The sequence below is a fragment of the Folsomia candida genome, unplaced genomic scaffold (genome assembly GCF_002217175.1).
Source record: "Folsomia candida strain VU population unplaced genomic scaffold, ASM221717v1 Fcan01_Sc006, whole genome shotgun sequence".
NCBI classification, from domain to species: domain Eukaryota; kingdom Metazoa; phylum Arthropoda; class Collembola; order Entomobryomorpha; family Isotomidae; genus Folsomia; species Folsomia candida.
Genome location: NW_019091198.1, coordinates 326,132 through 340,463, shown reverse-complemented (window position 1 = coordinate 340,463; position 14,332 = coordinate 326,132). Strand labels below are relative to the sequence as shown.

The 14,332-nt window shown below is 39.9% G+C and overlaps 1 protein-coding gene across 4 annotated transcripts in view; it reads right to left on the bottom strand.

Moving 5' to 3' along the window:
- The window catches only part of LOC110851245 (protein O-mannosyl-transferase Tmtc3), a 114,533-nt gene that overhangs the window by 70,329 nt on the left and 29,872 nt on the right, over positions 1-14,332 (bottom strand). The window contains exons 1-2 of one of the 4 annotated variants that reach the window (XM_035852616.1): positions 1,947-2,333; positions 1,066-1,833 (exon numbers count right to left, since the gene is read on the bottom strand). The exons of 1 other annotated variant lie outside the window; for it this stretch is intronic. The gene's annotated coding sequence lies outside the window, so the exon portion shown is untranslated. Of the gene's footprint in view, positions 1-1,065; positions 2,334-4,657; positions 4,790-14,332 lie in introns of those variants that run through there. 2 more of the 4 variants (XM_035852617.1, XM_022098946.2) reach the window with 2 other exon arrangements.

Sequence of the window (14,332 nt, the reverse complement as noted above, 5' to 3'; positions counted from 1 at the left end):
GACTCGTCATATTATACCCATCGCAGTACGGGCACAATACCGACCAACTGTCTGTCTACCTACGTACTTGGTCTTTGTCCACCACCTCCGTAAAAAGTATTGGTTGCATTTCTAAGAGTGAAATTTTTAAGGTATTTTTATTAATTTATTGTACCCAAAACATTGTATGGGGAGCCTGGAGGTGGTGATTGTTTTGTGCTATTTCAATATTCCTCGAGACGAACGACACGTTAGTTTCAACATTTTCTTGAATTCTTTTTACTCCGTGTCACTCTCCTCTGTCATTTTGATGCCCTTTTCATTCGTCTTTCTCGAAAGGCTTTCAGGTGTTGATAACGCCCATCATTCTCTTGTTTGCATGCATAGAAATACTTTAAGATTTGCAGACAACGGGCGATTTCGCGAGGTCCCATATGCAGCCACAATGTGCACATAAATATATTCTGCATCAAAGCCAAGACACTGCAGAAAAGGTAATGAAACTATCCGCTTACTGAATACATATAGCCAACAAAGCAGTTGGCAGCCCTTTTTACGCCTTTCTTTCTCTTTCCATTTCATCTGGGTCGTGGGTTTGGGTAGGTATGTCATAAATACGTCCTGGGCCTCACTGCCTGCATGGTTGGTGACAATATCACATTTTGGCGTGTTATCAGCCGCCGCAGCTATTGTGCACCTCCCACTGTGACAAAACATAACATACCAACACAACCACACACCGTCGAAATTGAGTTACTGCTTTTTGTTTGTCCAGTTAAAAGTCAGAGTCCTGCCTGAGAAAACCTTTGTGGATACGTACGTTTTCTTGAGGTGGAATAAAATAGAGACTGCCAACAAGTAAGGCACACACACATTGACATATCCATGCGATATTATCCCCATATTGATATTTTTTTGGTCGTCAGTTTGTTCAGAAAATATGTATGTACGTAGGTTCCCTGACTAACCAAAAATTAGGGTTCTGTATAAAGGTCATGTTTCATATATGGATAGAGTGAGAAACCTCAGAAATATGCAGTTCCTCTGTGTGCATGAGTAACAACAAGTATTTCGTAATTAACTTACCGACGCTTTTGTGTTGAAGATTCCCAACAAGTTTTTCTTTAGGTTATTTTCCAAGTGAAGATGTTATCACCAACAAATGACAAACCACAAGTAGTAGAAGACAAGAAGACGACACCACTCACTTACTTGGCAGTATATGCACACGACAAATCCAATAAAGAAGAGGGAATTACGGGTGCGTATGTATGTGTGTTGTGGTTTGTTCGGTGGAGATTCGCCCGACAAAGGAATAATAATAATGGAGGAGCTAGAATTTCTTGTTTATTATTCTTATGTCTTATTCAGCGAGGACACATATCACTCATTCACATTTTACCCGGTATTATGTTTCCATCGGGTATTTAGTCTTGTGACGAGGTGTTCTACTAACGCCTTGGAATTTTCAAGGGTTCGTGTATGCACACAAATTTCCTGGATTACCAAGTTTTACAGAGAGGAAAGGCTACTTACGTAAGTATGTGGGAGAGATGTTCACATTTCCACACGAAAAATTCATCAGTTTAATAACTCACGACATTAAAAGTGCAATTAACTAGTTCGTTATCCGATACTCTAATTTTGTTATTTATGTCTGCAACTAGATGCGATGTCACCATGATCATCGGGCACACGTACGAGTACAAATTGCAATGTCAGTGTTTTTTAACCCCCTCCCACACGGAAAGAAGGGAACAAACTACACCCAAGTAAAAGTAAGGACGACACAGTCAGTTGTAAGAACATGACGATACGGTGGACATTAGTCCACCAATAACACGAGTCTTATCCCTACAAAGAAACCACTAAATCAAAATTTGCTTTTCTCCTCCTTAAATATTTTCCACAAATAATTCCGAATAACAAACTCTCAACAAATTTACAGATCAAAAGAATAATTTTACCGATTTCAAAGTCATAACAGAGCACACCGGATTTTAAAGAAAGTTGAGAATTTCTCCGTGTATATATCAATGTACAAAGTTTCGTCTCAACTTGGACGACTTTCCCAATACTCGAGGTTTCTCTTTGGTAGGATCGACTTGAAAAATTAGATTTCCACTCAATTTTGATTTCTCTTCAACATCTTTTCCAGTATTTACAAAAATTGATGGAAATGTGGAAAAGTTATTTGGCTTAAAACCAACCAGATTCGATTTTGGGACGAAAAAGTTAAAGTTTTTTGTTCAATTTTTTTCTCAACTTGAGAGAGCGAACGAGTGAGCTGAGAGGAGGCGAGGAGAGAATTGTGGTGGTGTCTTGATGGCTTGGAGCGTTGGAGCAAACTGGACGAAAGTCGTGGTTCCAATGCCGGTTATACAGAGTTTGGGAGACGACTTGACAGCCTATTTCTTCTCCTCTGGCCAGTAAAACTCGACGCAACTCAACTCACTCGACTTGACTCCAGAGCTTTTTCATCTACTTGCTCCCTTGCTTTTGACTTCTCTTCCACTGAAACTTTTAACTCGTAAAACTATCCGCCTCAACGAAACCTCACCGCACACACAAGCCAGCCAGCCAGCTATCATGACTGACTAGGTGGATGATGTAATGCAAGAATGTCGGAAATTATAACATTTATCCAACAATTCTATGAGTGCTGAATGTATGGAACAATTATGCAGGATGTATTTTCAGGACAGAGTTTTCTGTACCATGTTGGTATGACGCTTTAAATATTGGAATTAGTCTGGATGGGAAAATTATGGGGAAAGTGGACAATTTTTTTGGTAACAAGGAGTCTGATTACTATTTTGCTTTAGTATGTCCTTCGTTAGGAGAAGAGAATAAAGATATCAATTTTAGTAAGTAAGCCATCATACGAATACGAATATGGATGGCAGGGTTGTTAAATGTTTGATGGGATTGTGATACCATAATTCAGGTAATTTTAGAATAGGAACGAAACAAGCAACGTTTTAGCAAAGTATCAATATTTACAATTTTGGAGAGAGAGGTTTAATTTTATTTAATACAACGTCGCAGTTCAGGTTGGCTCCTGTGTAATTATATTTTATCACACACTCCGTCCAACCCACTTTGAATCGGGGAATCAGTAAATATTGTACATTTTAAAGGGTGGAGTAGTCGTAGGAAAAGAGTAAATTACATAAATACGATTGGAATATGTATGCGAAGGAAAAGTTGATATCGTTTGGGGGAGAATGACTTTTGAAAATAGCATTTTAGGAAAAAGCTCAAAATTTTCCTGACAGATTTTACGCCCTTATCATGACGCTTTCTCGCTGCGTGATATGTTCTCAGAATTGCCAATTTCCTTCCCAATCTAGCAACTATTCCATTATCATGCATGATCATCTTCATAGTCACACAACATTTCGTTTCTTCTCTTAAGTCAATAGAGACGCCGTCAATATTGAATTTTAAATAATTGCTCGACATCCCATCGACTACGAGTGTGAAGGAGAAAATAAAGACGTGCCAAGAACGTGCATGACATCGATTTGAGCACAATATTATTTGAGCCCAGCACAACATTGAGCACAATATTTGAGCACTTTTACTTAGAATAGTTTCAGTTTTAAGTAGAGCTAGTCAATACAAAGCCAATTCGATAAAAATGACTCCCTTTATGACATTAAATTACTAGGTAACATGTAGCAATAAAATGTACAACTGTCCCATTGTTCACTACTTTTTTTTGTGAAATTTACTTTAGGGGTGTAAAACCAATTTGTATGTATGAATCAATACTTTGCAAATTGGTATAGACTTGCATTCGTATCAATTTGCAAGTTTCTGCGAAAAAGGTCTTCCACGACTGAATATTATGTGTGTTACGTAGAACCTCATTTCCAACAACTTCCTGGCAAACAAAATTGGCATTACTTAACCATTCCGCTGTTGCATCGCATGTCCACTAATAAAGCGCTAAAATATACAGTTGATCAATTCTGGTGGAGTGACCGTACTTTTTTATGCAGGAGAGTATATACATGCCCAAACATGAGACCAAACTTTAATCCGGGCCGAAAAATGCCCACTGTGTTTCTTCTCAAAGAGTACAAATTTTAGAGACTTTACACAAATAAAACATTTTATTATTAATGATTGATTGAATTGCGTGTCGTTTTGTTCTCCTCCTCCTCATCCCGTTCCACTAAGTAAGATGGAATCGCCCCGTAATTTATTACTTGCCATGTCAAAATCAATCTAAATTCTAAATGTCAAAGAGAACAAGGAAGGAATGAACGAGCTGCATACACGGGGCATTAAGTAAGTTGGGGTTTGGTTGGATTCTGATTTCACTTATCCCTCCGTGTACCCACCACACCACACATTCGCTAAAATCCACTCACACACGTTTTCTCTGTCACATTATGAACTCGGATATTTGTTGGTTAGTGAATGTTCTTGAACATTGTGTGGTTTCATTTTAATGTCGAGTACTCCTAGTCGCATTTCCAACCAAGTTAGTTCATTCAATGGGAGAGAACATTATGTAATTAATGGCGACGAGGAACATGCATAGTTCTCTCTCAACCACCCCGAAATGATTCATTTCATTTCATTATACGAACGGCCCCGTGTGTGCGTGCATGACAATTCTGAATATCATCTGTTGAGCCGGTCCGTAATTTATGGGAAATAATACCTTCAAGAAATTGTGACCTTTGGGTGAAACTGGGGGTCGTGTTTTATTGCGGAACTTTTTACTTCAAATGCATCACTTGTTAATGGGTAGTCCAGCCCTCATGGACGAACAGTCTGAGTCAGTTTGGCTTACCTGAAATCAAAGAAATTTAATCAATTTTAATCCCACATGTCATTCCCATATTAACAGACTTTTCCGAGCATATATCCCATTTTTCAGTTCACTAATAATCACACAATTTCCTTTTTATCAACAGAAAAGGAGAGACTTAGGCCGCAGGGGCTTCATCATCACCATCATCATCATCCTTTGCCCAAGAAGGGCAGAGATCATTTCATGCCCACACATAGTGCACCCCACTTCATTCATCATCATCTCCCCCTCTTCCGTACCTTAAAATGCTAATGAGCTCGAGCTCCTCCTTCCCCACAGCATTAGGCGATTCCTGTTGGCGGTGAACATGTCTTTGCTTTCAACCAACATGCTATCAATTAACCACCCCGACTGACAAATGTCAACAAGAGACGGATCACTCATTATGAAATTTGCATGAATTTCATCCCAGACCATGTTTCACCCCTTGTGTGCGCAACTTTCTTCAACGACACTCATTTTATGATCGCACTTCCACATACGAAATACGTACGTACATACGTACGTACATACGTAAGCAAAATCCAGCAAATCGTGGGGAGACCCGGGTGTGGCTGAGCTTGGAAAGGAGATGAAATGGAATGGAAATGAAAAAACGGTTTTCAATTCAATTCAATCTTGACAAACATCAACACAACACATTGGGCTAATGGAAGGAGAAAGCTGAGGGGGGTGGGCCTGTACTACACGCTGTACGGGATGCCATCATAGCAATGTCATGTAAATGGCGAGCCTAACAGTTATTCAATTTCCTCCTCTCTCTCTCAGTCCCATATCGCTCCAACAACTAACCGACCAAGCTCAAATGTTATTCAAATGTTGATTGCATTAGTGAAAGCAGTCACACTTATTCATGCACGTGACATGACGTCCTGTCTCCTACTTCCGAGACCTGCTATGTGCGCAACAAAATGAAAAACTGGCATTTTCTTCTCCATTGCCTTGAATTACACCCAAACATATTGTCCAATTCAGCCCATTTCGTTCAAACGGGAGGGAAAAAAAATCTTGATAACTCCACGAGTAGTGACGTGCAACCCTGCGTCGGTTGAGTATTGTACGAATTTATTATGTAATGTAAACCATATTTTGGAAGGGTTGATTAACAAATTTAGTTGAACTTGTCGTTGATTTCGCTTGGTGGAAAAAATGTAGCTGGCTGTCATTAAGATGCCATGTGCTCTTTCTCTCTCTTGGTGGAAGTTTCCACCCGAAAATTAAAATTATGCTGGGTTATTCTATTCTCGCTATTACTTACTATCCGTTCCGACCGAATTCTTTTTATCAAATTTAATGAAATGAGCACTGCAAGGCGACCAGCCCGACCGCGGCTGCATAACAGCTCCTCACTTTTCTGCGGAACTTTTGACTTGAGAGAAGAAAAACTTCTTCTTGCAAAGACCTTTTCTCTTTCTCTCTCTCTCACCCCAGGAGGAAATGCATAAGCTCTGTTACCGTCCTTTCATTTAAATACATATTTTCTAATTTGAGTCCAAAGGGAATTTAATATTTCGTCAGAGATTTAGCTCCTTGGCGACAATTTCATCTTCAAATTGCCTTCCCAAAAATTCTCCTTAATTTGAAACCGTTTTTTATAAAAAGAAAACTACCACCACCACCACGAACCCAAGCCAACCCAACCACCATCAAACCACTGCTGCAAGTTATTAAATGGAAAGTAGTATGTTGGAGTAGTTCAACTGAAATGGACAAGTTTAATAAGATCTTTTTATGAATTTTCCTATATTTTAGGGCAACTTTCACTTTCATTATTATCTCGACTCTCTTTTTCTTCTGGTTGATAAAATCACACTAGTCTATTTTTATTCGTATCCACATCCACACACACAAACAGCGCGCACACACACAAACATGACTTGTCCCCGTAAAAAAATCTGACAGAGTTTACATTCAGCGTGTAATCAGTTACCACGAAGGGGCCATTTTAGACGAGGGAAATAAAGCAAGTCTTATTAAAAGAGTAATAAGTTAGGCTACGAGAGGAAAGCGAGGTGAGGTAAGTGCGACCATATACGACGCGAAGGAGAGAAGACGGCCACAAAAGCCCGACTTGGCAAACTGTTTCTGCGACCCGTAACGTTATTTCGTTCAGTTTTAGTTAGTACGGACGGCGTAGATCAAGTACGGACGGAGAGACGGAGAAAAGTAGTGGAAGGGTTGACTGAAGCAAAATTTTATTGTCTCGCTCCTTCACCAACCAACCAACCACCTCTGGCCCTGATATGCATCTCCTTTATTGCGTATAAATTCTTAAAAGTAAATGTAAAGTGAGGAAAGGAAAAGTTTGGCATCTAAATTTCACCTTATGATTATTATCACCAAACCAAAAGCCGCGAGCAAAACTTGCCTAGCTCCGCCGCACGGCCAGAATTTTTTTTGTACATGTGAACCCACTTTTAGTTTTTAATGGCAGGAATCTGAATCACATCAAGTAAGCATGTCGGTCGGTCGGGAGAGAGAGAGAGAAGCTGCCTATAAAACTGGTACAAAATTGAGTCGGGTCGTTCCTTCTTCGTGACTTTTTGTGTAATGTTCGGCTTACGATTAGTTCATCATCCATGATGATCCATGTTCTTTCGTCTCGCGGAGATATTTACTTACTTGCTCCTGCTACTCATCACCCTGATCATGTGTGGAGCGAGGAGGGATTTCCTGCGCCACATTTTTTCAGGGAACCAATAAAGTTGAAATTCTTTAGAATGATGGTGATGATGATATAATAATCGTACATCATCATGGAAATAAAGTAATAAACAAAATTCTGGGAATGCACTCACTCGAGGATGGGCCTGAATATAGCCTTTCACTTAATACGGGTAACCCTACAGCATAATTTATTCCGGGTGACTAATCCAGAAAATGAAATATTTTAGATTGGAATTCTAAATGATGAATATCCGTGAAAACATTTTGGAATGAATGTTGATCCAACTTAATAATAAATGTTACACACCGACCTGGCTCGTTTTGTAGTGGAGCTGCATTTCCAGAGAAATCTTTGCCCGTCGTCTCCCTTTCTCCTCTCCAAACACACACATGCATGCACTGTTTATTACTCGTGTAGAACAGAAGATAATAAAACATAAATTTTGTGCCATTTCACTTTGCGTTATACACGAATATAAAATCAGTGACCGAGCAGTAATCTCTCGCCGGACTCAGGTCCAACCAACCAACGTGTGCATATCATAACTTTCCCCAACAACCAAAAAGCCCAGTTCAGTTATTACTTTTCATTTCTGCGTGTGTACGTATGTCTGTACAAACCATATGCCTTCACCAACAAGATTTCCGTCGTCTGCTCTCCAGCCAGACGAGAGACTAAAAGACACATAAAGTTATTATTGCTCGTGACAAAGGCAAATGCAGCTGCAGTATCGCTGCGTCGCTTTCTCTTAAAACGTATGTCATCGGGACGACGCAAAGTGAAAATTTCAAAATATATCCTCTTGTTTATCCCCCTTTAAATTTTTGATGATAAGAGGGAAAAGTGTGAACAGGCCCACCGCCACGGAGAACAACTGGGTCTCCCCACAGAGGAAAGTGAGAAGAAGAACGACACGGGAACCCAGGAAATGAAATGTGGTAATGGGTCTGACACCAGGAACAAGAAATATGTGACCAAGGCGATGGATAAGTGATCAATATTTCAATTTATTTATTGTTTTACCTCCTCTTCCTCCTCCGTAAAGCGGGTGAAGACGATCCGTGATGTGTTATTTTGTGCATGTGTGTAAAGAGTAGAGAGAGAGAGATACAACACGTTTGTGCTATTGCGAGTCAAGTGGTTGGTGCACTTACAATCTTGCATACCACCTCACACCCCAGGGAAATGACATCTCTTCCACCCAACGAAATCCTTTTTATACCTTGTTCTTCAAGACTTTATTGGTGAAATAATGGTGCAAACAGGGCGTGAGAGTTGGGAAATATTTTCAAGACTTGAACAGAATTCGGAAAAACGGATATTTTTTACACGTCTATTTCCTCATTTTAAAAGTGACCACTTGCTTCGCCTGTCGTGTTGAGTGGTCCTCTCTGCCGCATTATCCGCACACTGCGGTATTGTTCCACCTTCCCAATTTTTCAATTCAATTTTCATCCTGTCCAATATTCGTATACCAGCCTGTCTGTTTGCTTATTGTGTTTTCTGTTGCCTTTCACCTTGCCTTGCCTCCGCTACCTATCAGTTTTCATATCCCATAATAACATCCTTCTTATCTTCTCTTCGTGCCAGGCGGTACGTGGAGAGGATGAAAATGGGACAAACATGTTCCCATCTGCATCTTCAAATGGTCAGAATGGTTACGGCATTACGGGGGAAATTGCTACTTACGTAACATGAAGGGAAAGCAATTGAAGCTTTTTCTCCGCTTATCTTCACCAGAGTTACCTAATATCAATATTTTACAAATCCCAGTTTTGTCAGTCATGCTGTGATCATACGTTCCCTTCCTTATTGTGAAACGCTTATTAAAACCGATGAACGTTAAACTTTGGTGTATCAGGGGCTGACATAAACATGATAAAAAAATTCTACAGCCTTCTCAGAACAAGTTTGAATTTATCCTTGAATCAATTTAAGATGTTTCGCCATCACGTTTGTGTTGATGTGAGAAGCTGCAAATGACGGGTTCAGGTAGGAGAGAGGAGACTCTCTCCTCTGTTCATCTTTCTCTCCACTTTCATAAGAAGAGCACACACGAACGACATGTGTGCCTTACACGACGGCACCTTTTTCGAGCTAAGGACCTCAGCTCATCTCTACTGCTTGAGCAATGTCAAATGTCATGTCAACCCCGTGGACTAATCTGGCCCAAGTACTTCTTCACCAGCACAAGCAATCCTGTCAGAAAAGCCCTCGTGTAAGCTTCTTCTTCCAGGTTGGGATGCTATATCACATCATAATCTGGGCGAACATGAGCCAAGTTGAGAATATATAGTGAGACTATAGCTCTGGCAAAGAAAAAGGTTGAGATTACACTCTGCTTAGCATCAAAATCAAAAATACAATTTGGAAAATGGCATTGCACAATAGGCACGAGAACCACTCGAAAATTTCTTGGTTTGAAACCAACATGTCGCAATCTTATGTAATATGGATGGCTGGCTGGAAAGTTCAATCGGAGCCTTGAAAGCATGAGATTCCAGACCAGACCCTCTGGTAATACTGTAAATTGGCCAATCGTCACACGATTCTGTGCAGCCAAACATTAACATTTTCTCACAAAAAACTTTGCCCAACTCGTCTAAAAATCTGGAACCACCACATGAACTGATATTTCCAGGAGGCAAATGAAGAAAAGTCAATTAAGCCCAATTTCATCCATCCGTTGCCCAATCCTCCTCGTCTTCCGTCAGAATTTTTCATTCCCTTTTCCGCACCGAGAAAAAGTACACATTTTATTTGGTGGGAAACTTTTTGAATAAATTCAAAAGCGTGAAAGAGCATAACGCCGCACCGCACGCCACTTGCCTGATGCATGCGGGGTAGTTAAATAATAACGTTAAAAAATTATTTCATTATTCCTTTCACACAGTAAAATATACATAAAACTTTCCCCGTAATGCCAATGCTATCCGAATATTTAATTTACAGCTCCATCCATAATATGCAGATCCACAAACCAACCATCTCGAACCAAACGGGGAACAAGTCCGTGGGGTGCTGTGGTGCATGGCTCCCAAGAATTTTAAGTGGACCTTTCCCATGCAATCCTTCCCTCGCTCACTTTCTCCCACCATGTATGAAGCCCTCATTTCGAGACGATGGGCAGGGAGAGACGAAGACGAACAAGATTGTGACAGAGAACCAGCTAATTCCCTCAAAGTGCGAAATGGGTAATAATATTGAGCAGCCTATTTGGGGAAATGGGGACAAAGTAAGAGTTTTACGGTTGTGGTGATAACCCAGAATGTACAGCCGCCACTGCGACAACTTTCTCAAACGAAGCTCCTACAAACACCACCGACGGGACGACGACGATTGTTTGTTTTTCACATATTTTGTCAAGATTGCTTCACTTTTTGGGTTAAGGAATGTTTTCCTTACACATTTCAAACATTTACCTCCTCAACAACGTGAAAGACCCTTTACGAGCTTACCTCTCTTTCCTCTCAGGGGTGTGGTACGTAGGCACACGGAACCGTTTACCATTAGTTTTTATGCCTTATTCTACATAGATAGAAAGCCACGGGGAAAATGAGACGACGCCTTTGTTCCCTTGTTATGTATGTACATACAACTTATCAAAGTTCGACAAAGGAGAAGAACCAACGCAGCGTAACAAGGACGACTCTCTTCGGTGGGAAATGAGACATGCAAGAATTATAAGGGGACCAGAACAGCAACGGTTACATAATACCCAACAATACGAGCATGTACGTAATGAGAACCGTCCCGGTAAAAAATAGGGCGTAGAGACGTACAGAATACACATAACATAGGTAACATATTGCTACGTATGTCGTGGTGACATCGCACCTACTCAACTTTCCCTTCATATCTACGGGATGTCCTAGAGGAGAAGGCAGAAGAAATTGCGAGATGTTGTGGTTTCGTTAAAAAAATAACAACCCTCCGTTAACCCAGAACGGACGAGAAAACTGAAAAAGAAGACAAATAAAGAAGTTGATAAATTGGACAAAACTTTAGAGCTAACTCGCAATATCAATATAATGCCCAACTTTTTTTGACAATTTATTGTAGCACGAACGGTATCAGCAATAATAATAATAACAATGGCAGATATTCGACACAAACATGTTGCAAGTTGACACCCATTAGCTAACAAGTTTTTCTCTCCTGGAACAAGTGCGCAATTCGTTATCCGGGTCTAAATTTGACGATAAATCACCGAAACTCCAGATTTTTGCAACTCTTGACGACCAACAAGGAATAAGAGAGTAGTTAGCAAAAGGTTGAGCGAACCAATCTCTGAATTAAAGTGCACTCTACGGTTAAAACGTCCACTTTTCTATGTCTGGTCGCGATCTATTATTTATCCGTCATCAGAATCAAATCTATAATTGTTTTATTGCCACTCACTCAACCCCTAATGGCTCTCCGCTCCTCTGTAATAATCAACTTTGTCCCTAATTTCTGTAAAAGCATCATAAATTGATAAACCCAACAAGCCCGACATGGCGAACAATCTGTGCCGCCGGAGAATGACAAAGCAACAACGAGGTTTTAATTTTATTGTTTCATAATTTCGTTATTTATCCATCCAGACTCGAATTCGAATTGAAATCCATCCAATATTTGATCAACTATACGGAGAGCGGAGAGAACAACAACTTTTTCGCTCTTGGAAAACAAAACATCGAGCTTACCTTTATCCGTTGTGTGCTTCTTCTCCTCAAGGTTTTCATTATTCTAAAAGCAAAGTCTGGTAGGAAAGCAGGGCCCTCTGATTGCAAAGATAAGACTCTTATTTCCCAACCCGAAACGTATCTCTCGGCTGAGTGATTGGATGGATCAAGTTGAGAAAATCTTTTATATTTTGTGACAGATTTTTAAGGGGAAAATTGATACCAGTTATTTCTATTTCTATTTTACAGTTAAATAAATCTTTTATATTTCTCTCCGAATGGGAACATTTTGTTACGTTTTTATTATTGTGACACGTCCATCCACCTCAACATACCTGCCTCCATTTCACATTCAGACTTTGTGGAATCACGTACAAAATTGAAAAGTCAACGGCAGTAGCGAGACAGCAAACAAGCGGGTAAAGTGAAGTAAATTTTTCTAGATAACTCACTTTCACCCAAAACCAGGTACACCACGTTCGAGCGAATATGCATGTATACTCAAGGCTACACGATCTCACTCTCTCTCTCCAACCATCTAAAAGGGCTGAATTCATAAATCGGAACAGGACCACGAGCGGAGAAAGTGGAAGCAGCAAGAACAACTTATTTATGATATCAAGTCAATATGTAAAGAACAGCAAGAGCAGAAGACCTGGTGAAGAAGACGATGACGGAACTCAGAACTCATTTCCCGAACACGCGAGCAGCGGTTAAAAACACTTTTCTCATTTATACTGAAAGCTGTACGAGGAATAAGAAAATAGGGAAAAATATAAATTCAAGTGAGCCCAAGTTCCGGCGGAAACGTATCTAATCATGAAATGCAGGAGGAATTTACATGGAAAAATTTACAAGAATATTCATTTATTTTTTTCCCTTGTATAACTGCTCTGCTTCTCGATTGTAAACATAAGAGTCAAACTTATCCTACATTTTTTTCTACTAATATAAGCACAATAAATTAACGAAATAGTTCAAAGTTTTCCCCAAATTCGTATTTCATTCGATAAGGGAAAAGGAAACATAAAATGAAAACAAACTTTTTTTTCCTCTCGACCCATTCCCAACGGAGCCCCCATCAAATGTCAAATCAACCAAATCAACCAATCAATCGCTCCTACAACGTGGCACAGCCAGGTGGTTTATTTATCCTAAAATGTCGACCTTACATGCATACATCTGCCTACTTGTGTTTGTCATCCGAACATGCTTTGATTTTGATCTTTTGAGATAAAACGGAGGAAATGCGAGAAAGAAAGCGAGAGAGAGAAAGCAGTAAGAAAAAAAAACTTTGCATACTTTCCCCTCATCAAGATCCATGTCAACATGCTAAACTTGCTAGTTGGATATATGCTTATGTACTGCTGGGGGTTTCTTACTATCCATGAATGATGTCGCCATCGTGTTTCAACAACATTTTCATTTCTCCTAAGAAACAAAGTAGACTCGGGGAGTGAGCCAGTCTGTACATAACGTCGCATCTCTCTCAGTATGTACACACACACACATAAGACGACAACAGGATGACATCCAGACTTTGACAAGAAGGAATTTATTCAACATGCTCGTACGTACTCCATGTGTACCTACGTCTAGTTGTTAAATCTTACAAATGCAATGCCAGATTTGTTCGTCACACTTCGTACATTACTTGTCATGTAGAGCGAGGAAAGAGAGAGAGAAGGAGGGAAAAAGTACAATGGGAATTTTGGAACCAATATCATCGTCATCATGTCTCCCTAGTCAGTCGTCTATTTTTCTCTTGAAGGTGAAATCATGATACAATTTTCTTCTCCTCTCCTGTTCATCATCCAGATTCTATTTGATTATGTGATTGAATCAAAGTAAATAATTTGAGTATGTAAAAACTTGACTCTGGCATTTGCTCATATGCAACTCTTTGTCCAAGGAGGAGAAGATCATATTTGCCACTCTTGATTTGATTGAATCAAGTCATGGAACAGAAATAATGTTACTCACGACGACATTGTAATATTGTAAAGAAGGAAAGAAAGGTAGATTGGGTTTAAAAGGGGATGTGGAAAGATGAAAAGAAGGGTTTACAGTGTGTACATATGTCGTAGTGGGGGAAGCCATGTGACCTCCTTCTCCTCGTGCGAGGTGGATTATGACCTCTTAGACGTCTCCCTTATCACATTACTGCGCCAGCTAATTCGGAAAAGG